Consider the following 23,178-nt stretch of genomic DNA (forward strand, 5'->3'; position numbering starts at 1 on the left):
TAAAGTTACCATAAGGTCTGTCGTTGAGTCAACTGGCATGGTTTAGATTCGAATTTTGTGGGTTTTCTCTGGGTCCTCCAGTTTCCTCCTACTGCTAAAGACCCCTACGCGCAAGTGAATTATTAAAATAAAATTCAATAATATGTCAGTCCTCAAAGTTAGTGATGGAAATGATTCATTAACAATAGATGGTGAACATAATGGTGAGAATGTACACTCATTCCCCTTCCGTAAAAATAGTTCCTGAGTTATTGCCTGTTGTAATTATTTCATGAGATCATTTTAATATTTATGACTCTGGACTCCACAAACCTTTTGCACACTGTACCACAAAAAGAAGGAAAGAGAGAGAGAGAGAGAGAGAGAGAGAGAGAGAGAGAGAAATTGGGTTTAACATCCACTCGACACAGACTAGGTCATTTTGGGACTAACAGATGGTTTAATTTTATTTCAGTAATTAGCTTGAGCGTAGGGGTCTTTAGCAGTGGGAGGAAACCAGAGGACTCGGAGAAAACCCACGAGGTTGGACAGTCGATCCTAGTCCTTGTCACATACAACCGGGGAATCGAAACCACACCAGTTAACTCAATGACAGACCCCCTAAAAAGAAGGAAAAGAGTGAAGAAATTTATTACAGCACAGATAACGAAGCTCCTGTGGGTGTGAGTTTTACCTCGCCTGGCAAGCTAATATATTGTTCCTCAGGGGAAACACCATAAATCTTAAGGAAAATATGCTGATTAATGCACCCAAGAGATCGAGTTTATTAATAATCATATTTTTAAACAAAACATTTGGGATTAGTTACACTTTCAGCATATTTGTGCATGTACCATATCTAATAATATAATAATATATATTGGGGGGGGGGGGGGGAGGGAGGATGGCCGAATGGTTAGCGCATGTGCCTTGTATCATTGAGTCAACAGGCATGGTTTCGATTCCCCAGTTGTACGGGACAAGGGGTAAGGTCGCCTGTCCATCCTTGTGTGGGTTTTCTCCTTGTCCCCCGGTTTACTACACTGCTAAAGAAAAGACTCCTACCCGAAATGACCTAGTTTGTGTTGAGTGGATGTTACTCTCTTTCTCTCTCTCTCTCTCTCTCTCTCTCCCCTCTCTCTCTCCCCCTCCCCCTCTCTCTCTCTCTCTCTCATAATAATAATATATGGGGAACCAGATCTTTTCACAAATTTGATCCAGAAATTGCCTAGTTAGTGTTAAGAGAACTTAAACCCTATTTGTTTTTTTTACATTGGTCAATATGTTTAAGTAGGGTTGTATTCACAGAATATAGATGATTGAGATAAATAACTAGTACAGGAATTCATCCCGACAGAAGTGCCACTTATTAGGAATAGGCTACTTGATATGTATAACATTGAATATTCAAGTGTAACTAAGTCAGCCGTTGGGAAACCAATTTTTGTCCACTATTTCAAAGCTAATTTTGAGACACTACCACAGTACAGAATTTATCTTCAACCATAGGAAAAAATAAATATTCATAACTTCTATTGCCATAATTTCCAAGAAGTCTACTATCTGTAGAATGTGAATATTATGGATGTTTATGTGAAGAAAAAAATACTTCATACAAACATACATTATACAAGCGACGGATCTTTAAAGATACATTATGCACGAGCTAAATCTGCCTATTGCAGGTCTTTTTTACGGGGGGTCATGGTGACAAGTGGGTATGAGGCTGGCTTGCTAGTCTGGAAGTCGGGTGTTCGACCCCTGCATTGGCCGAGAAAGTTCATCCAGATTTTCCGGCGTGGTTCCCCCCTTGTCAGTGATACAGGACAGAGGGCCTGACAAGGACAGCTGTCTAGTCGTTCGGATGGGATGAAAAACCGAGGTTCTGTGTGGCGTGCACGTAAAAGATCCCTTGACAGTTGGAATTCGATATAAGAGTAGGTCTTAGTGCCGCTGTCTGGGCAAAATTTCCCTCATAGCACACTGTATGGTGTATGCTCGTTTTCATTAGCCCAGTTCGGAGCAGAACAGTAGGACGTTAAACCCCATTTCATTTCATTTCATTTCTTTCTTTAGGCCTGAAATGTTATATAAACTATTAATTAGACTTTTATTAACATGAAAAGACCATAATCAACTCTCAATGTCATCGCTAGCCTTTTTTTATTAACATGAAAAGACCATAATCAACTCTCAATGTCATCGCTAGCCTGTGATATTTACTAGATTTGAATATCTCTCTCTTCTCTCTTCCTCTCTCTCTCTCTCTCTCTCTCTCTCTCTCTCTCTTCTTTGAAAACTCTATATAGTTAACAAATGTTTGTTTTACCTTTGTATGTTAACATTTAAAGGACAATATTGGTGCCAGTCATTATCACATATGCGATAGAGCTGGTTAAACACATTCCAAATATAATTTTAACACAGAGATCATTGCTACGATAGCTGAGTAATACAGGTTTCCTGAATCGGAAGTGACGAACGCCAAAGGAAAACACGAGTCATGCCTCTATATAACTGACTGACCTGACGAGTGATATCAGATACACGGACGAATTTCTGCTCAATATTAATTCTTTCGAAGACCAAAAGTTGTTATACGGGACTGTAAGAGGATACCTGACAATTCAATAAAGTAATTGAATGTCATTAGATAAGAGAACACGAGAAAAATAGAAATAGTCCGTACAATCCCCTTTGTTTATATTCATTCTATACCTTATAAAAACATGGTAATGCACAAACTTTTTCTTGTTTTTCTTTCGTGTTCTCTTATCTAGTGGCAGTCAGTTCTTTTTATGAATTGTCAGATATCTAGAAAGAGTAAGCTTAGACCTGTTAAAATATCTTACCTTTATTAGCCATCAGTTAACAATATTGCAATCCCTGCAAAATAAAAGAAATGTAGATAATTAATATTTCGATGTAAATTTGACATTAGTTATGGGTAGTTAAGTGTTTTTACGCATTGTCCGAGAAAGTTTATCAGGATTTTTCGACGTGGTTTCCCCTTGTCAAGGGTGTAGGATGGAGGGTCTGACAAGGACAGCTGTCTAGTCATTCGGATGGGATAAAAAACCGACGTCCTCTGTATACATTGGCTTACACAAAAAAGATCCCTTGGAAGTTGGAATTCGATATAAGAGTAGGCCATAGTGCTGCTGCCTGGGCAAAATTTCCCTCATAGCACACTGTATGGCGTATGCTCGTCTTCATTAGTCGAGTTTAGGAGCAGAACAGTAGGACGTTAAACCCCATTTCAATTCATTTCTTTACACATGGGCTTTAGATCATAAGGTCTATGATTGAGTCTAGAGGCAAGATTTTGATCAGAAGCTTGCTCGTGACAAGGAGTATGGTCACATGTCCAACTTCATGGGTTTTCTCAGAGTACTCCAATTTCCTCCCACTGCCAAAGAGCCCTATTGTACAATTTCCTCCCACTGCCAAAGAGCCTTATTGTACAATTTCCTCCCACTGTACAATTTCCTCCCACTGCCAAAGTACCCTATTGTACAATTTCCTCCCACTGTCAAAGAGCCCTATTGTACAATTTCCTCCCACTGTCAAAGAGCCCTATTGTACAATTTCCTCCCACTGTCAAAGAGCCCTATTGTACAATTTCCTCCCACTGCCAAAGAGCCCTATTTTTGTCCCGAAATCACCCCTTTCTCTCTTATATGTATTGCCAATTAATATATTTCATTAATTACTCCATCTCGGGGGAATATAACAAAAAAAACTAACTGAATACAGGCAGGATACAAAACAAATCTTTCAAATTAAATCTAACATCCAGTCTATTCGAGACATCTTTTTTAACGATTTTAATACAGTTTATCATTTCCGTGTGAGTGCATCCATAAAATTTTGAAACATACAATTTAATTCAATCAGATAGGAAAAACAATTTCCGTTGAAATCCAATATCACGGTAACCTTTAGAGTATTGTCTTCTGCATGGGTCGACCTGAAGCACAAGTAGTCACACAAGCAAACAAAGAGTAATAAATGCACATTATGAATAAATAACGGGTGTTGACATGCTGCACACATGCAATGCACATGAACAACTTTATAATAATGTTATTTTCTATAGAACAAACTTCAATCAGAATATAGAAGTAACAATCAGGGAGAAGTTTGTGACTAGACTCATTTATTTCTCCTTTTTTTTCTTCCACCATTTAATAAATATTTTATCATGGATCTTTTATGTCTTTGATCATTCGGCTATTTTCTCCATTTCACAAGATGCTTAAACATTACAGAAAATTATGATGAAATGACAATAGTTTTACAAAATTCATTGCTTTATCTTTTAAGCCCCCCCCCCGTTTCAGTTGTTTTATCTTCTATCTGGGAATGTGTATACCGGTATATTCCATTGTGACATTTTCCCATATTGTTTGTTTTTTCTGTATTTTCTTGTGCAGTTCTACTAAACTAATCATTACATGAACTTGAGAGTGAGAGAGAGAGAGAGAGAGAGAGAGAGATGGGATTTAACATCCAATTGACACAAACCAGATCATTTCGGGACTAACATATGGTTCAATTTTGTTTCAATAATTTGCTTGTGCGTAGGGGTCCTTGGCAGTTGGAGCAAACCGGAGGACCCAGAGAAAACCCACGAGGTTGGACAGGCTAAGTGGGTAAGACGCTGGCTCGCTAGCCTGGAGGTCGGGTGTTCGATCCCTGCATTGCTGAGAAAGTTCATCCAGATTTTCCGATGTGCTTTCCCCTTGTAAGTGGTGCAGGACGGAGGGCCTGACAAGTACAGCTGTCTAGTCGTTCGGATGTTATGAAAAACCGAAGTCCCGTGTACACATTCGAGGTCCCCTGTACACATTGGGGTGCACATAAAAGATCCCTTGACAGTTGGAATTCGAGATAACAGTAGGTCGTAGTGCCGCTGTCCGGACAAAATTTCCCTCATAACACACTGTATAGCGTATGCCCGTCTTCATTAGCCCAGTTCGGAGCAGATCATTAGGACATTAAAAACCCCATTTCATTTCTGTACTACCTGTGTTTATATTTGCACAACTCAGAAAGAAAAAACAAACGTTTGTACTAGTTTTAATTACAATAAAGTATCTTTTAACCAATTGTGAATTGTTTAATAATTAGAAACACAGCTGCTCACATCACTAACATAGTCTATAATGAGACAAGTCTCTTGTTTTCTAACATCCAATTTCTTATCTGATGCCTAAAAATGTAAACAGACTTTTTTGCAACTTTTCAAAACTTAGACCAAAATATTCTCTTAAAGTTGATTCTAAAAGCAGTTAAGTTTAGAGATTGGATGTTCGCCCAACTACTTCTTGTTGAATACTTGCCTTGAGACCTCGGTTCTTCTTGCACCACTTACAAGGGGAAAGAGAGAGAGAAATTTGGTTTAACGTCCACTCGACACAAACTAGGTCATTTTGGGACTAACACATGGTTCAATATTATTTTTTCATAATTCGCTTGCGCTGGGGTCTTTAGCAGTGGGAGGAAACCAAACGAGGTTGGACAGGCGACCCTACTCCTTGTCGCAACCCTGCCAGTTGACTCAATGACAGACCTTATGATACAGCGCACACGTGCTAACCAATCGGCCATCCACCCCCACCCCCCACTGACATGGGGCAACCATGTTGGGAAATCTCAATGAACTTTCTCGGCCAAAGCAGGGATCGAACACGGACCTCCAGTCTTACTCACTTAGCCACCTTGGCTCCCAATCAGATTAAAATACAGATCTATATTTTGTTTCGTTTTTTTATACTTTCGATGGCCTACACTAAATGAAGATCTGAACGGTTGTAGCGATAGGTCGCGTCAGACCCTATGACATCAGACATTTGATTAACCAATCAGCATTGATGTTACTAGTGGATTACCCACATTTCTGTGCAAAACATGCCTAAAGCTCGCCGTAACAGACCGTTTCATTGGCTAATCCCTCACATCATTCAGAACACATCAATGATAACAACTATTCCAGATACTAGTGTAGTAAACACAAGAAAAACAAAACTTTGAACTATAAAAATGAAACGAAATAGGATCTGTGTTTTAATCAGATTGCCTTGGCTCGCCACTGTGATTCAAGCTCCTGGTTAGTTCAGACGCTTATTTTTAAACCAGTTCATAATCGCTGGGGTTTTTAAGACAGCATCGTGTTGCGTTCACACATACTATAAGCCAAACCAATCTAACGATTCTGACCTCTTCGGTCGAAGTTTAGAGTTAACTACGCATGGGTAGCTACATATTCTTTATTCGGTTCTCGCATGCGTTCGATAACATCGGCAGTGTCTGACCACAATATTTTCACAGGAATGTAACTTACTGCGTACTGCGCATGCTCAAAGCAAGCTGGAGCCGGGGTTTTTAAGCCAACCCGTTCAGACGGCTAAGATGAACCAGTTTTTAAACTGGTTTATTTGCCCCACATTTGCGTTCAGACGCTTAAGTTCAAGTGGTTAACCGATCCCCGGGGTTTTTAAACCAGTTCAACCTAAGTGTCTGAACGGGCTATTACTTAGCCACCAAGCTCCCCAATTACTATTAAAACTGCTAATAAAATTAGAAATCTATGAGTGGCGAGTAGACGTCCCAGATTTCTCTCACGAAGCGACTAGTTTCGTTCATTTCGAACTCATCAGACTTAAATGAAATTATGCCGAGTAGTCGTGGATAATATTTGAACCATTTTTAAATCGAAATGGATTCACATTTAAGAACTTCTGCAACGAACGGCTATACAATTTCCCGAAGGGTCCCCACATTCTTTATATTTATATTAAAATTGCTGTTTAAATTCTAAAAAAACCAGCATAAATTGTAAGTTATGTTAATTAAATTAGAAATGGAATTGAGTGTTCTAGAAAAATGTACAGCATACCCTTAAACAGACAAATTAAATTTGATCTAGCAGTAAGGAATCAATACTTTGGGTAAGTAATTTTAAAATTGAACATTCCAGACAATAACACATATAAATAAACATGATAAAATTCCACAAATACTTCACACAAAAAAATCAATACTCTCTTCACATTTTGTACTGCTGAAAAAAAAAACTTTTAGTTCAATTTACCTGTCGACAGTCATCAAATTAACCCCATATATAACATGTTTAAAATGTCATTTGTGCAAACGTAGACAGATAAGACTTGTAGACAGGGAGACGTGGTGTTAAACCTATATAAGGCTACAAATAGATTTCCAATGTCAATCACATAATCTCTGTGATACATAATAACATTCACAAAGGTCAAAGGAAACACCATATATATCTATATGGCCGTTGAGGATGTACAAGATGTTGCAACAGAAATGAGAATCAGACAATTCTACTTGACATACAGGTAGTAATGTATCCTGGCAATTTAAGCCCTGGTTGACACCGAAACATTCTTTCTTTCAATACAAAAGCCTTGTTGTCTGTGATTTTTTTTTCCAGCTGATTGGCACCATTGGAAGGACAGTCTGAAAAAAGTGTAGAGGGAGATGGCCTCTTGCCTAGTGTTTATAGGGTTAGGGTATTTTTGAGAGAGAGAGAGAAAGAGAGAGAGTGATAGGGTTTAATGTCGGGACTAACATATGGTTCAATTTTATTTCAATAATTCACTTGCACGTAGGGGTCTTTAGTAGTGGGAGGAAACCGGAGGACCTGGAGAAAACCCACGAGGTTGGACAGGCGACCCTACATCTTGCCACGTACAACTGGGGAATCAATACCACGCCAGTTGACTCAATGACAGACCTTATGATACAACGGGCAAGCAATAACCATTCGACCATCCAAACCCCTTATTCGCTAAGGACTCTAATGAGGCATCAATATTAATATGAACTACATGAAAAGCACCTTTAATTTTACTACTTAAACATACATTATGCAAGAGCTAAATATGCCTATTGTAGGTCTTTCTTTGGGCCTGAAATGTATTAATTAGACATTAATTAACAAAACAAGACCATAATCAACTCTCGATGGCATCAGGTACTCGAGATTTTAACTAGATTAGAACAGTTCGTCATTTAAAAATTTAAGAATGGGATATACCAGTGCCCTGGTTACCACTATGCACACATCTTGTCAAAACTACAAACAGTGATAATTTAGCTCAGAATAAAGTAATTTGAATGAAATTTTCAATATTCTCATTTTTTATCATTTATTTTGAATTGTTCGGAGCAGAACAGTAGGACGTTAAACCCCATTCCATTTCATTTCATTATTTTGAATTATTATAGTAAGAATGACCAACTCTTTATTAAACTCTTAAAGGAGCTAAATCGCTAATATTTGGGACCTAGAAATTGACACAAATGGGTCGCAACGCATATAATATGAATGTATTTAAACTGATTTATATTTAATCGCTTCCGTTTTTACTCTAATTTCAAATCAGTTATGTTCAGCGAAATACGCCAAAAGTGTGAATAGAATGGCTATCTCTAGCGTCTGGTTATTCCAGTCTACACCGATAGTATTTATTGCGCGTGCTCTCCAGAAAAGAATATGGCTTCCCCGATTGACATGACTGGTGGAATATGTCTAGCCTCGTTCTTCGAGTCCCCTATTACAAATGGTGCTGAAACGCATTATGGTACACGATTCGTGTACCAATGGTAAAATGTTTATTTTGTCTTAAATATTGGATATGAGAAGCCCATCTTTTCAAGATGCGATAACAACACCAATGTTGATTTAAATTGACAAATAATTTGTGTTTTGGATGATATTGTGTTAGAGTTTCAGCTACTTTAACTAATGTATCTTTGAAACAATCAGTTTGATATTTTTAACAGTTTTTTTGCCTTTTCTATTCTTGAAATATTAAACTCTTATACTGAATCCTTTAATCAACGTTTTTATTAATATTACTGCATTCCAAATTGCTTGTAGGTAAACAACAGAATGTGACTCACCTGCAGAACCTATATTGGACTTGACCTTAAAAGTTACAACAATTTTTTACAGTGGTAAATGAAGGCTTTCACGATACTGTGGTTGAACAGTTTGATATAATCTGAGTGATGGTACAGATCTTTCAGCCAGTGGCTTACAAATCCGTCCTAATACTCTTGAGCTACCACAAAAAGAAACTTATCAAAGCTTTTCGTAACATTGGAGCTGGTGATTTTGCGTTTTAAAAAAGTGGTTAATTCCGTTTGGGACATAACTGAATTCCAGGGGTTTGGTTTTGGTTTCAAGAGAAGGTCAATTCCATTTCTTTTCTCTTTTGTTTAATATACGAAAAATACATCAATAAAATCTCGGATAATTCTATAAATTATTTCTTAAATTTGATGTAATTCAAGTAAAATAATTTATACACATTTCTTGTTCTTTCGATGTTTGATATCAGCTTTGATTTTCAACGATATCCAATAATTACTGCCAGAGTTATGGTCCTTGATCACTTTGAAATATCTTGTGGATGCTCTAGAGGCTAAAGATGATATTGGATTGACTTAGATTTATACACAGTGTTTACGGTCGTGAGACGAAGAAGCTTCACTATCCCTAATTATAGTTTATCTACAAGGCCACACAGGGGAGAGATGAAATGTTACGGTCGTATTTTTACTTAACTATCGGTGGGAGGACATTGGAAAACCTGGAGAAAACGCACAATGTTATACAGGTGACCACGATCCTTACCATGTACAAGTGTGTGAACCACATGACTTGATTCAGTGGCATTGGTGATTCTGTCGAAAAAATATATTATTAATGACTGCTTCTCTCTCCGTGTATACAGTGTTCTATCAGGGGATTATATTCAATGAATATTTAAATTTAACCAACAACTGGTCAGTGATGAAGCCATCAAATATATGATCCAATTATTATTTTAATATCTACCTGGAGACGGCGCAATTCCCAAGATTCACAATTTTAATTTCACAAACTTAATGGACCTGTTATGAAAAATCAGCAAGCTTGTTTTTTTGTTGTTTTTTATATCAGATTATCAAAATTATTGTTAAATGTGCTAATTACTCGAATTATGAACCACTAAGGTGTAACCTTTAGCCGGCAAACAAATTGATTGACTTCTTATTAATAATTAGTAATAGTTAACCCGTTGTAATTTAGCCGAAACTAGATTGATTTATGATATCATAGTGGCCGGTTCATTGTTTTATCAATCGACTTTTTCAAACATCAAGCGGTTGAAGCCGATGATAATGAGCCAATTAAAATCCCTGGCCAATCTACAACATGCAATATTTAAACAAACTAACAGCCCATTCAAACGCTTAAGTTGAACTGGTTTAAAAACCCTGGGGATCATTAAACCAGTTTGAACGCAAATGTGGGGCGAATAAACCAGTTTAAAAACCCCAGCTCGCGACCTGTCTTTGAGAAGGCTTTTTGTTTTAAACTGGTTCATCTGGGTCGTCTGAATAGTTTGGTTTAAAAACCCTGGTTCCAGCTCGCTTTGGATATGCACAGTACAAAGTAAGTTACATTCCTAAAAATATTGAGGCGTAATGCGTGCCAGAACTTAATAAAGAATATGAAGCTACCCATGCGTAGTTAACTCTAACCTCCCTTAAACTGGTTTGGCTTATAGTACGCATGAACGCAACACAACCCTGTCTTAAAAAGCTCTGCGATTTTGAACTGGTTTAAAAATAAGGGTGTAAACTATTAATGTGCATGTGCATTTCATCAACCTCTGACAAAAAATTGAGTCATTCTTTAGTATATAATTATGCATAACTAATTCAAAATTTTAAATGAGCAAAATATTTTTTTTACCACAATCCTTATTTTTAATTTATAAATTTAACTTAAGGTTCAATTCTTAGACTTTTTATTACATGTAAATTTACAGACAAACAAGTTCTCAAGACTTTCACTGGCAAAGATGATCAAAATAAGAATCCAGCTTTAACCTCCGACCCTCGTCCCATCCCCCCCTTCATCCACACCGTTGTTGGGATGGTTAAGCCGATTGGGCGTATAATCCTGTCTGTGGTAATGCCACAGTCTACTGGTTTAAAATAGCGGAACTTTTAAAAACTAGTTGTTCAATCAAGTTTTAAAACTCATTTCTCATACACCAACTGAACGGCACAAAAGACATCCAATTTAATGCTATATAATTCCTTATAACGGTAAGTACATCTGACGAGACCAAACTGTTAGCTTAATACCTCACAAAAACGAAATAAGACAGCAAATTGTCAGCTACGTGGTTAATGAAAGTACGTCTGGTCTGGATGTACCTACTGTCAGAGAGATCTAAACCACTTAACCTTGCCATAAGACGTATCCCTTTACTGTTAGATCAGAAGTATTCGAGTTTATTATAATTACATCTAGTGAAAATGAAGTTTTGGTGAAGACACTTGATCTTTCCTCTACCGTCAATGTTGAACAAACAGTAAATTTGAGGAATTATTGTGTTTTGGGAACTGATTTTATCACTGTGATAACAGACCCGGTGAGCGGAGACCAGACATAAACAGCACTGAAACAACACTCTCAAGTTATTTGGAAATGGAGCTTGTATTTTTCCTACAAGCCATGAACCTAAATATATTGATGAAATGTTGGGGATAAGAAACCAGGGTTGATAACAGTTAGTAATGTTTCAATAGTAGAATAAAAGCTGGGTTATCAGTTCGTCCCATTGGTGGAAAGGAAAGGGGAGATGTACAGAATGATATGATAGAAATATCAGTAACCAGATATTAACAAGCTCTAGAACCCTCAGAATCAACTTCTTTTGATACAAAGCATATGGTGGCTTTGTTTTTCTACTAAATCACCAATCAGTGAGCCCAGTGACAGAGTAAAATAAACTGGTATCTGAAGTATAATGGACATAGCAAATGTTGGGTATGTGAAGAGGGTCATTGTCCGTTATTAGAAACAGCTGATGTGTTATTGTTGAGTTCATGTACGTACACACAGAATCTCAGATAATAAAAGATTAAATATATCTTCATTATGTTTCTAAATCTAGTTTCAAGTCTCGTATCCTCATATAAGTGATTTTGATACCTCTGAAAGAGTCTTATCATTATTTGAGAGATCTTGAATCCCCTGTGAAAGCTGAATGTCCAAAAGGAATATTAACCTAAAAATAGTTCAATTCCATTCAGTAATTAGAAATTACAAAGATAAGACGAATTCAAACTTCTGAAACATTCAGAAACCTCTCTGCAAATCATATCAATGGGATGGGGTCAAAATGGATGTAAATATATACAACTGGGTTTGTATTCCATAACATATAGTTAAGAGAGAGAAATGGGGCTTCACACAACACAAACCAGGTCATTTCGGGATTAACATACGGTTCAATTTTATTTCAATAATTCGCTTGTGCTTAGGGGTCTTTAGCAGTGGGAGGAAACCGGAGAACCCGGAGAAAACCCATGAGGTTGGACAGGCAATCCTACTTCTTGTCATGTGCTACCAGGGAATCGAAACCATGCCAGTTGGCTCAATGACAGACCTTATGATACAGCGCACATGTGCTAACCATTCGGCCATCCAACCACCACCACCCCTCTTTGTCTTGAAACAAATTATCTATTAGGTTCATTGAAAAATTGTAATATTATCTGAAATAAGTAAGTGGATTTAAAATTATTCTAGGCATCTGCCCTCCTACCACGTATTAAACTTTGATGTGCAACTGAACTGTATTGAAACATGCAAACCCTTAACAAAAATAGAAACAATATCATTAATGGAACTTGCTCATTTTCAATTTGATTCCAGCAGTTCAATAAATGTTACCTCATAGAAAAATATCATTTTATGTTTTATTGTACATATTCCCTTGAGATTATTGAAACTTTTATGTAATAAGTTAATAGGGGAAGGGTCAAAGTTTATAGCGGGAAGGTCAAAGTTTATAGGGGAAGGGTCAAATTCCACAACCAACCATTTTCAAGAAAGTCTAGATGACTACACCCATCATCAGCCTTCCTTTGCTGCATTGTTTGTTTGACTAATTGACATCGAAAGGAATGGGCTTTAACATTCCATATTTTTATTTTTGTGCACAATGTGAGGGAGAGAAATTTTGCCCAAAGAAGCATTTTTTTCCGACTAGGGGTTTTAATATTCTATGAAATGAATACTTTGGTCAATTTTCAGAGAGAGAGAGTGAAATGGGGTTTAACGTCCTCTCACCACAAACTAGGTAATATCGGGACTAACATATGGTTCAATTTTATTTCAAAAATTGGCTTGCGCGTAGGGGTCTTTAGCAGTGGGAGGAAACCGGAGGACCTGGAGAAAACCTACAGGGTTGGACAGGCGACCCTACTCCTTGTCACGTACAACCGTAGAATCAAAACCACACCAGTTGACTCAATGACAGACCTTATGATACAACACACACGCTAACCATTCGGCCATCCAACCCCCTCGGTCATTTTCAGACAGTAATATCTTATTTACATGTGCAATACACGGGAGAGGAATTTTGTCCGAGGTACGTTTTTTGACTACGGTAAATGTTGATAATCTGAGCAGGCAGTTTGTTTTGCGTTAAGATGTCCATCTAGTAATGCAAACAATAAAATCTATGTTGAAAAACTGTTCCTCATGGACATAAAATATTGATATAAAACATCTTTTACGTCTGGGACAAAATGACCTTTATACAAACACGACAACATGATGACATAAAAGTCATTCAACTCTGCACTTGACTTTGGCCAGGAAATGTGAGAAACTTTTAAAAGGTTTCAATTGAAGCCATCCACCCAAAGAATGAAATGGGTTCAACGTCCTACTATTCTGCTCCTGACCGGGCTAATGAAGACGGGCATATGCCACACTGTGTGCTATGAGGGGAATTTTGCCCGGACAGCGACACTATGGCCTACTCTTATATAATGGTGGGATCTTTAACGTGCACGCCAATGGGTACACAGGACCTTGTTTTTTCATCCCATCCAAACGACTATATGTTGTCCCTTGCCAGGCCATCTGTTCTGTACCACTGGATGAACTTTCTCGGTCCAATGCAGGGATCGAACATGTGACCTCCAGGTTAGCGAGCCAACGTCTTACCCGCCTAGCCACCGTGACTCCCAACGATTGACGATATGTTCTTGTAAATAGAATATAACAAGTATTCTATTGATATAAATAGTACATTTTACTGTTAGGACTGCTCACTCATCATATTCCTACGCTTCATTAGTTGTCTAGACTAATAGTAGTAGGTCTGAGAGTAACTCACATCAATTATTGATCTCAAATAGTTCATCAACCAGAAACACATTCTTACTTCTCCCAGCTTTCCACAAATATTCTAATACTTGAAATGAAGTAGGTAGAAGAGTATTGATGGGTTTGTTGAAGTATTGACTTGTCAGCCACGTATAGTAAGACGGCCACCACACCTGCTAACGTTATTAACTTATCCGGCTGGATTTTCCAATATTTTCTTTCCATTATAAACAATCGTATCTTGAAGTAAACTTTCCAGTTATTAACCAGAGATTGGAATATCAATCCATTTTAGCAGAAATATTGAATACATTTTATGAGAGGGGCTATGTTAACTCTTCTTATTATTAAATACATTTTATGAGAGAGAGGGATATGCTAACTCTGTTATTGTTAAATACATTTTATGAGAGGGGGCTATGTTAACTCTTGTTATTATTAAATACATTTTACGAAAGGGGGCTATGTCAACTCTGTTATTATTAAATACATTTTATGAGAGGGGGCTATGTTAACTCTGTTATCGTTAAATACATTTTATGAGAGGGGGCTATGTTAACTCTGTTACTATTAGATACCCATCACACCATCGATGCATGCAAAAATTCTCATGTAAAATTACAATTTTTGTCCACAAATATCGACAAGTATCTAGCTATTGTTTTATTTTTATTCATAACCACATGGTGTTAGAAGTATCAGTAGCTCAACACAACTCATAACCACATGGTGTTAGAAGTATCAGTAGCTCAACGCAACTCATAACCACATGGTGTTAGAAGTAGCTCAACGCAACTCATAACTACATGGTGTTAGAAGTAGCTCAACGCAACTCATAACCACATGGTGTTAGAAGTATCAGTAGCTTAACGCAACTCATAACCACATGGTGTTAGAAGTATCAGTAGCTCAACCCAACTCATAACCACATGGTGTTAGAAGTATCAGTAGCTCAACGCAACTCATAACAATACACAATATATTCCAATAATAACTGGGATTACATAACACTTTAATATATTTTTGCAAATGTATGAAGAGAGAGAGAGAGGGAGAGAGAGAGAGAGAGAGAGAGAGAGAGAGAGGGAGAGGTTTAAGTTCAATTTCTGCACCAAATTTGTGAAGAGAGAGAGATAGAGAGACAGACAGAGAGGGGGTTTAAAGTCCACTCGACACAAACTAGGTCATTTTGGGACTAACACATGGTTCTATTTTATTTCAATAATTCGCTTGATCGTAGGAGTCTTGAGCAGTGTGAGGAAACCAGAGGACCTGGAGAAAACCGACGAGGTTGGACAGTTGACCCTACTCCTTGTCACATACAACTGGGGAATTGAAACCACGGCAATTGACTCAATGACAGACCTTATAATACAGCGCGCATGTGCTAACCATTCAGCCATCCAACCCCCCTGTACGAAGAGGAATAAAATCCTTAAAATATTGCATCTTTAGAGTGGCAAAAATATCAAAATTTCCATTGCTTAGCCATTACAACTGTTGATAGAAAAGAAAAAAAATAAATTAAATTATGCACCAAAATGCCTTATGCAAGAGATACAAATTTGGTACCACAGCAAAAGGAGGCGTCGGAGGCAGACTTGAAATCCAACTTGGGTTGATCTTGGATGTGAAATTAATAATATCTGCTGACCAACAACTTCAGAATCACTGGCCAGAATAGCTGCGTTGGGTTGCATTATAATCTGTATGAATGCTACATATGAACAGTCTCATATGTTTCAGGGACTAACTACACACCTCTTCTTCTATCCCCCTGCTCAACCCCTACTTATGACAATGGCGGGGGAGGGGGGAGAGGAGGTGGTGGTGGCGAATGGTTAGCGCGTGTGCACTGTATCCTATAAAAACAGAAATGCAAAATGCAGCGTGATGTAAGGTAAATTTGGGACCATCTTTAATTACCAGACAACGTTCCTTGCCAGCCGCTTCGCGCTGCACCACTGAGAAAGTGGAACCAGCCTGGAAAATCCACAGGAAGTTTCTTGACCAACACCAAGATCGACCTGAGACCTCCTCCTGGTCAGTGAGCTAGTGGCTAAGTGGGTAAGATGCTGGCTCGCTAGCCTGGAGGTCGGGCGTTCGCTCCCTGCATTGGCCGAGAAAGTTCATCCAGATTTTCCGGTGTGGTTCCCCCTTGTCAGTGATGCAGGATGGAGGGCCTGACCAGGACAGATGTCTAGTCGTTCGGTTGGGACGAAAAACTGAGAACCTGTGTACACATTTGCGTGCACGTAAAAGATCCCTTGGCAGTTGGAATTCGATATAAGAGTAGGCCGTAGCGCCGCTGCCCGGGCAAAATTTCCCTCGTAGCACACTGTATGGTGTATGCCCGTCTTCATTAGCCCAGGTTAGGAGCAGAACAGTAGGACGTTAAACCCCATTTCATTTCATTTCCTCCTGGGCAGTAAGCTAGCGGCTTACTCAATGAACCACCAGTGACTCTGAACACACCGTTCTTGATGTACAAAATATCCAAATTATCCAATTAACCATTTTAATTTCCTGAATGATCAGGTGCTAATTAATTTATTACTTAAATCATTAAAATTTATTGATCTTTAGTCTACTTTAGTTCATCTTAATTATAAATGTGATTGGAAATTATATTCTACAGTCAATGTGACAGCTGTCTAGTCATTCGGATGGAACAAAAAACAGAGGTCCTGTATAACAATGGCATGCATGTAAAAGATCCCTTGGCAGTTGGAATTCGATATAAGAGTTGGCCATAGTGCTGCTGCCCGGGCCAAATTTCCCTCATAGCACACTGTATGGCGTATGCCTGTCTTCATTAGACCAGTCGGAGCAGAACAGTAGGACGTTAAACCCCATTTCATTTCATTTCATTTCATTTTTTTAAACCTTTGGATACTTTTGCCACACAAATCAAAGAATTTCTGTCTGTTTAAATGATCAAGATATAGTTTAGGTCCTTTTCAATCAAACTAAGGGTTATTTTTCATTAACAGTTCACAGAAATCTTGATTCCTTTAATCATGTCATAATGCTCAGAAATGTCTGAAACTATGCCATTTCTGTTCAAATTTATTGATGTGTCGTCTGACTGTTCATTAGTATAAAAACCATTATACAAAGCTTAATATAACCATTATATTATTTCTAGTTGAAGTTGTCATTACAGGGGAGAGGTCATTGTATTTATCTCGTCTCAAGGGATCAACCATTATCTGTATGATATTCAATAGTTGGTGAAGACAAGGGAAATGTCGAACCCTCGAGTAATATTTTACGCGGCTCCTCATTTGAGTAAAACTAATCACAACCATTATTAACATTGAACTGTTATCTTTAAAGGCAAAAAGCTTTATCTAATATGATGACATTGTTGAATGGCTTCCGAATTCATCATAACACACAATTAAATGACAATTAAACTCAAGCTTTGTAGTGTTTACACTTCATCTATAGAGAACCTGACACGCTATTATATTCAAGTTTGAATAATTCATCAACGTGCATATAAAATTTGACTCTTGTATTACCTTATGAAGATTTTTATGCTTGTATCGGTTGTCATTAATGGATACAACCAGAAACTCATTAAGATAGATGTTATGTATCTTGAAACCTCCTGGCTGTTAACCCGATATTTTTTATATTAAATGTTAAAATAATTGACTGGTGATTTGACTTCTTATTGTTATAGTTAACAAGGGTATCAGTTCTCTCCGATAAAACATAAAATGACAAATAGAGATAAAATAATTTTTGTAGCTTTTTTTTTTAATTCAACGTGTGTAATAAATATCCTGCCACAAGGATACAAAAAGAGATATTTATGCAATTCTGTTATTGGCCTATGATTGTGCATAGAATTGAATTAACTGTTTACAAAGGGATTAAGCTTACCAAACTAAAACGGAACCAGATTAGCATTAAAATTTTTCTTTAGATGATCTAGATGAATATTATGTTACAGTTGTCTAAATTCTGATAGATAACAATTGTTTTTGCCATAAATTCAATTATTTTTGTCATATTGATTTGATTTTTATATTAAATTATTTAGAAATATCAACTATGGCTGTATTTCGATAATAGAGAGGTTCCGCAACCAGTACGAACTACGAACTACGAAGTTTTTTTTTGCTGACGTCATCACTTCGTGTGTTCTCATTGACATAAGCGACCTTCGGTTCGTTATTTTTCTACAAAGATTTCTGGAAAAGTTCGGGGTTAAAAAACAAGGTACAAAATCGTGATTTTCTCACTGATTTGTGGATGAAATTCATTTTTTTACGGTATTATAGAAAGCCTGAACATTTACAGTTCAGTATATGGTTGATAAGCGTCAAAGTGATCGGCAATTGTTTTGATTTTGGACAAATTTTCGGGCTGTGAAATTTTTTTTTTTTTTTTTGACACTCGGCCACGAGGTCGAATCATCTCGAATTTGATAAGAACACATTGCAATGGACTTCTTGGAGACTAAAATTTAAATTAATTTGATATTTTTTTACAAAGTACGAAGTCCTGTTCGTAGTTCGTAGTTCGTACTGGTTGCGGAACCTGTCAAAAACGAAGTACGAAGTACGAAGCCGTGTTCGTACTTCGTACGTCGTAGTTCGTACTGGTTGCGGAAACTCTCTAATATTTGATCTATATCACTTTCTCATCAAAGATACATTATGTAAGATTTAGATAAAGATCTGACCATTCTTGATTATGGCCTTGTCATGTTAATAAATGTCTAATGAATAATTTATAACATTTACATTCACTTGACACAAACTAGGTCATTTCGAGACTAACATATGGTTCAATTTTATTTCAATGATTTGCTTGTCTTTAGCAGTGGGAGGAAACTTAAGTTCTCAGAGAAAAACCCACGAGGTTGGACAAGCGACTCTTCTCCTTGTCACGTACAACTGGGGAATCGAAACCACACCAGTTGACTCAATGACAGACCTTATGATACAACGTGCACATGCTAACCATTTAGCCATCCAACCCCCGAAAATTCTAGAACAACTACTATATAGCCAATATTTAAAATTTATATATTTCTTTTAGTTTCATTTAAAAATCAACAACAAAATCTAAGACAAAATGTAGCGCAAACTATAACCCTGACCCTATCCATACTGTATCAGACTGAAGAAGACCAACAATCCATAATAATAACTAGTGGTCAACTGAACAATTTTCATGGTTTTGAATTATTCTAGGTTAATGAATTATTAATAATAATCCCTGACTGACTTCTCTAATAGGCATGCAAATATATATACTAAGCTGGGATTGACCCTAATTAGATAGAAAACTAATATCCATTAATGGATTGCCTTTCTTTGTTGACAAAAAGATTTTTCTCGTAGGTGGATACTGGAAGAAAAGATATTCCAGTTATAATTACTGTTAAAGTTGAGATTAGCCACCGATTTTACAGAACATAATCACATTATTTAATTTCTATGAAGTTTGTCCAAGAGACACAAATATGAAATGACCCGGGAGTTTAGCATTCTACTTTTCTGCTCTCTCCTGGCCAATGAAGATGGAAATGAAATGAAATGAAATGAAATTAGGTTTAATGTCCTACTGCTCTGCTCCAAACTGGGCTAATAAAGACAGGCATACGCCCTAAGTTCACAAAGCATTCTCAGACTTAATTTAAGAATTTACTTAAAATTGTTCGCCTTATTTTAACTAAAATATAGCCCTTTATATAAAACTTTTCTTGTTTTTATGTATCAAATACATCAATAAGAAACTATTTGCAAAATTTTGTGTTTCTGGATCAAAGATATTTCTTATAAACAGTAGGCCTGGAAATAACGGTTTTAAATGTACCAGACAAAATGTCAGGCATTAACGAAATAATACCAGACATTCTCAACTTTATAGTGTCAGACAAATAATATCAATAACAAAACCTGATCTGTGCCTGACATTGTCTGTGACAGGTGCCTTATTTCCAGGCTTGAAAACAGTGATTGAAAGTTGAGTAAATTCTTAACTTAAATCTGAGAATGCGTTGTGGACTTGGGACCTGATAAAAGAAAGTTTCTCTGACGATCAATAGGTGTAAAAAATCCTTAGTTTTACCTCATCATGCAATATGATTCAATATTTAATTAAATATCTAAATAAAGACTAATAAATAATGAAGTTAATTAAGAGATACAGGAAAAAGATCAAAGAAAACTGCCACATGGATTAACAGGTAATCATCATCAAAATCATCGTTAAACTTTAGACACTGAGACAATAAGGATTAAGGGTGAGAGAGACAGATGGGGTTTGCAGCCAACTCAACACAAACTAGGTCATTTCGGGACTAACATATGGTTTAATTTTATTTCAGCAATTCGCTTGTGTGCAGGGGTCCTTAGCAGTGGGAGGAAACCGGAGGACCCAGAGATGTTCCAGAAGAACAGAGAGGGAGAGAGAGAGAGAGAGAGAGAGAGAGTTTCAAGTCTACTGACACAAACTAGGTCAACCCGGGTCTAACATAAGGTACAGTTTTATTTCAATAATTCGCTTGAGCATAGCGGTCTTAGTTGTTGGAAGAAACCGGAGGACCCAGAGAAAACCCATGAGGTTGGACAGCCTGCCCTACAGACTTGGCACATACAAGTGTGGGATCAAAACCGTGCCAGTTGACTCAATGACAGACCTTATTATCTAAAGTTCACCCCATTCGACCCACAATGGTTAATGGGACTATCCCGAATCTCAAAATTAAAAGTCTGAGTTCGTATGAAAGTTAAGCGCCAAAATATAAAGAAATGGTGTATTTACCCTGACTCAAAATTTGAGCTCAAAATACTGAGTCATTTCGGCGTGAACGTCAAAACTGCTTATTTGGACACGTAACCCTTTTAAGATTTTGGGTTAATTCTTTCGTTGGGTGACCTGATAATCGATTCCCGTTTCTTTATAGGTTTATACAGTGAATGACCCATGTGCTGTACTTGATAACGAAAGGTAAATTTCACCTACACATTATTTTTATAAATAAAAGGCTGTTTTTATCCAGACACCGCATAATACAGCTTTGGGCACCGGTCCCCACTTCCAGATTAAGACTGACGGGTTTAAGTTGTTTGAAAACGTGTCATGTATATTGAGTTAGTTGCTCGGCCCTTAGGTACATGTAGAGGATTTTAAGTGGTTTTAACACAAAATTAACCAGTTTTATTCTCCAAAATATTATCGGGATTGGCCCTTTAAGAGAATCTCAGTAAAATTATTTCCTTAAACATTAATTATTAGATATTTATTAAACATACATTATGCAAGAGCTAAATCTGCCAATTGCAGGTCTTTCTTTAGGCCTGAAATTTTATCTAAATTATTAACTTATCCAGACTATAATCAACTCTCGATGGCATTGCTAGCCTGTGATATTTACTGGATTATGATTCCATTTGCTGCTCGACTTCCATTCATAATTTAATCATGAAATGGATCAATCTCTTAATTCTCGGTAGATGGTGGATCAATTTGACTGAAATTTTCAGCAAATTGCCTTTACATTATCTAGTGGGAACTGCCAGCTCTTTATCTTATCTCCCATAATGTATCTTTAAAATACAACCCAAAAGTGCATTGGGAATTCCCAATAAAATTAGACTATTTGATCGCCCATCCCTCCCAAAGGTCATGGGAATCTGTTAAATTATTTCCTTCAAATACAACACAGTAGAATATGGGGAAATTCCCAATAAAATATTTTACTTCCCACGGATATATTTGAAATGGTATAGTTAAAGGCTATCAGGTGACCTAGATAGACTGATTATACCCATCTTGTACAATCACTGACCCACTATGGTCGATGGAGTCATATTGTCATATTCAATGTTCAAATATTCCACCCATAATGACACACACTGTCATGCTCTTTGTTCATTTTGTTAAAGTCGGATTACTCTAAAAAATCTTTTGAGTTTTAAAATCCAAATAATAAACAATATATGTCAAAACTTCAAACAGTGATAAAGTCGCTCAGAATAAAGTAATTTAAATGAAATTTTCAATATATTCATTTTGAATTATCTATTTTCAAACTATTTTTGCAGGAATGGACAGCTATTTTTCTAAATCTTACAATCGGGTAAAACACAGTATTTGTGCAGTTTTCAATTTTTTGATGTTATATACAGTTTGAAAACAATGTGGAGAATTTACAGTCCATTTCTTATATTTAACATTTGTAATAATGTCCTCTCCTAAAGACCATCAAATTTCAAGTCAATATATATGTTTGTTGTTGAGTTAAAGTAATAAACATATGTCCCAAAAATAGCCATTTTTTGGCGTTACGTATTTTGAAACTCAAATTAATATATTTTCAGTGACTTGTTTTGGAAAGGATATAAATGCATGCTTATAGAGGATTTACTATAGTAAATGTTGGTAGTTGAATTATACAAATAGAGTGTATTAAGGGAGTTATAAAATCAAAATTATAATTCTTGTTAAGGTAATAATGGCATATAAAATTTAATTTTACAATAAACGGTGTCCCCTTTTTAAAAAAAAATGGAATGCGACTCATTCAGCCAGGACTTTGTGACTAAATCAATGCACTTGTAGACGGTCTCAAATCATGAAAATATGGAATGCCCACCAGGAAACCACATGTGGGGGTTATTTAAGAGTATCAATACTGATGTATTAAAACAAGAAAAAAAACCTTTTTTTATAGAATTTGAGACATAATGTGCCTTTAATTGTGAATTGTCGTTTTCTGAATTTCCAGAAAAGATAACATTTAGGTAATGAAAAATACAGGTGGGATTGGAAAACGAAGAAACAGGAGGACGTGAAAAATTAAAAATCAGTTGACTACATTTTTACTCCTATACTGAAGATGAAAGACGCTGACAATTTGACTTCCAGCAATACAGCAAAAAAAAAACTGTTCTCATTAATTGGATTGTGAAATCTAGAAACGTCATACGAGTTTGTTAAAGTAAATT

The 23,178-nt window shown here is 36.7% G+C and overlaps 1 protein-coding gene and 1 long non-coding RNA gene across 3 annotated transcripts in view; one reads left to right on the forward strand and one right to left on the reverse strand.

Annotated features, from left to right (window-relative positions):
- Positions 1 to 23,178, reverse strand: part of LOC126808494 (muscleblind-like protein 3) — a 222,094-nt gene that overhangs the window by 122,154 nt on the left and 76,762 nt on the right. Inside the window, exon 2 of the mRNA XM_050533247.2 lies at positions 2,832 to 2,865. The gene's annotated coding sequence lies outside the window, so the exon portion shown is untranslated. The remainder of the gene's footprint in view (positions 1 to 2,831; positions 2,866 to 23,178) is intronic.
- Positions 464 to 23,141, forward strand: LOC126808509 (uncharacterized). Of its 2 annotated transcripts, none has more exons than XR_007674656.1 (4): positions 464 to 662; positions 20,556 to 20,707; positions 21,135 to 21,178; positions 22,959 to 23,141. It is a non-coding gene; the product is annotated as an uncharacterized LOC126808509 (long non-coding RNA). The 2 variants fall into 2 exon arrangements; XR_007674657.2 differs by lacking the exon at positions 22,959 to 23,141 and adding an exon at positions 22,276 to 22,384.

The sequence above is a fragment of the Patella vulgata genome, chromosome 1, assembly GCF_932274485.2.
Source record: "Patella vulgata chromosome 1, xgPatVulg1.2, whole genome shotgun sequence".
In the NCBI taxonomy this organism is placed as follows: Eukaryota; Metazoa; Mollusca; class Gastropoda; family Patellidae; genus Patella; species Patella vulgata.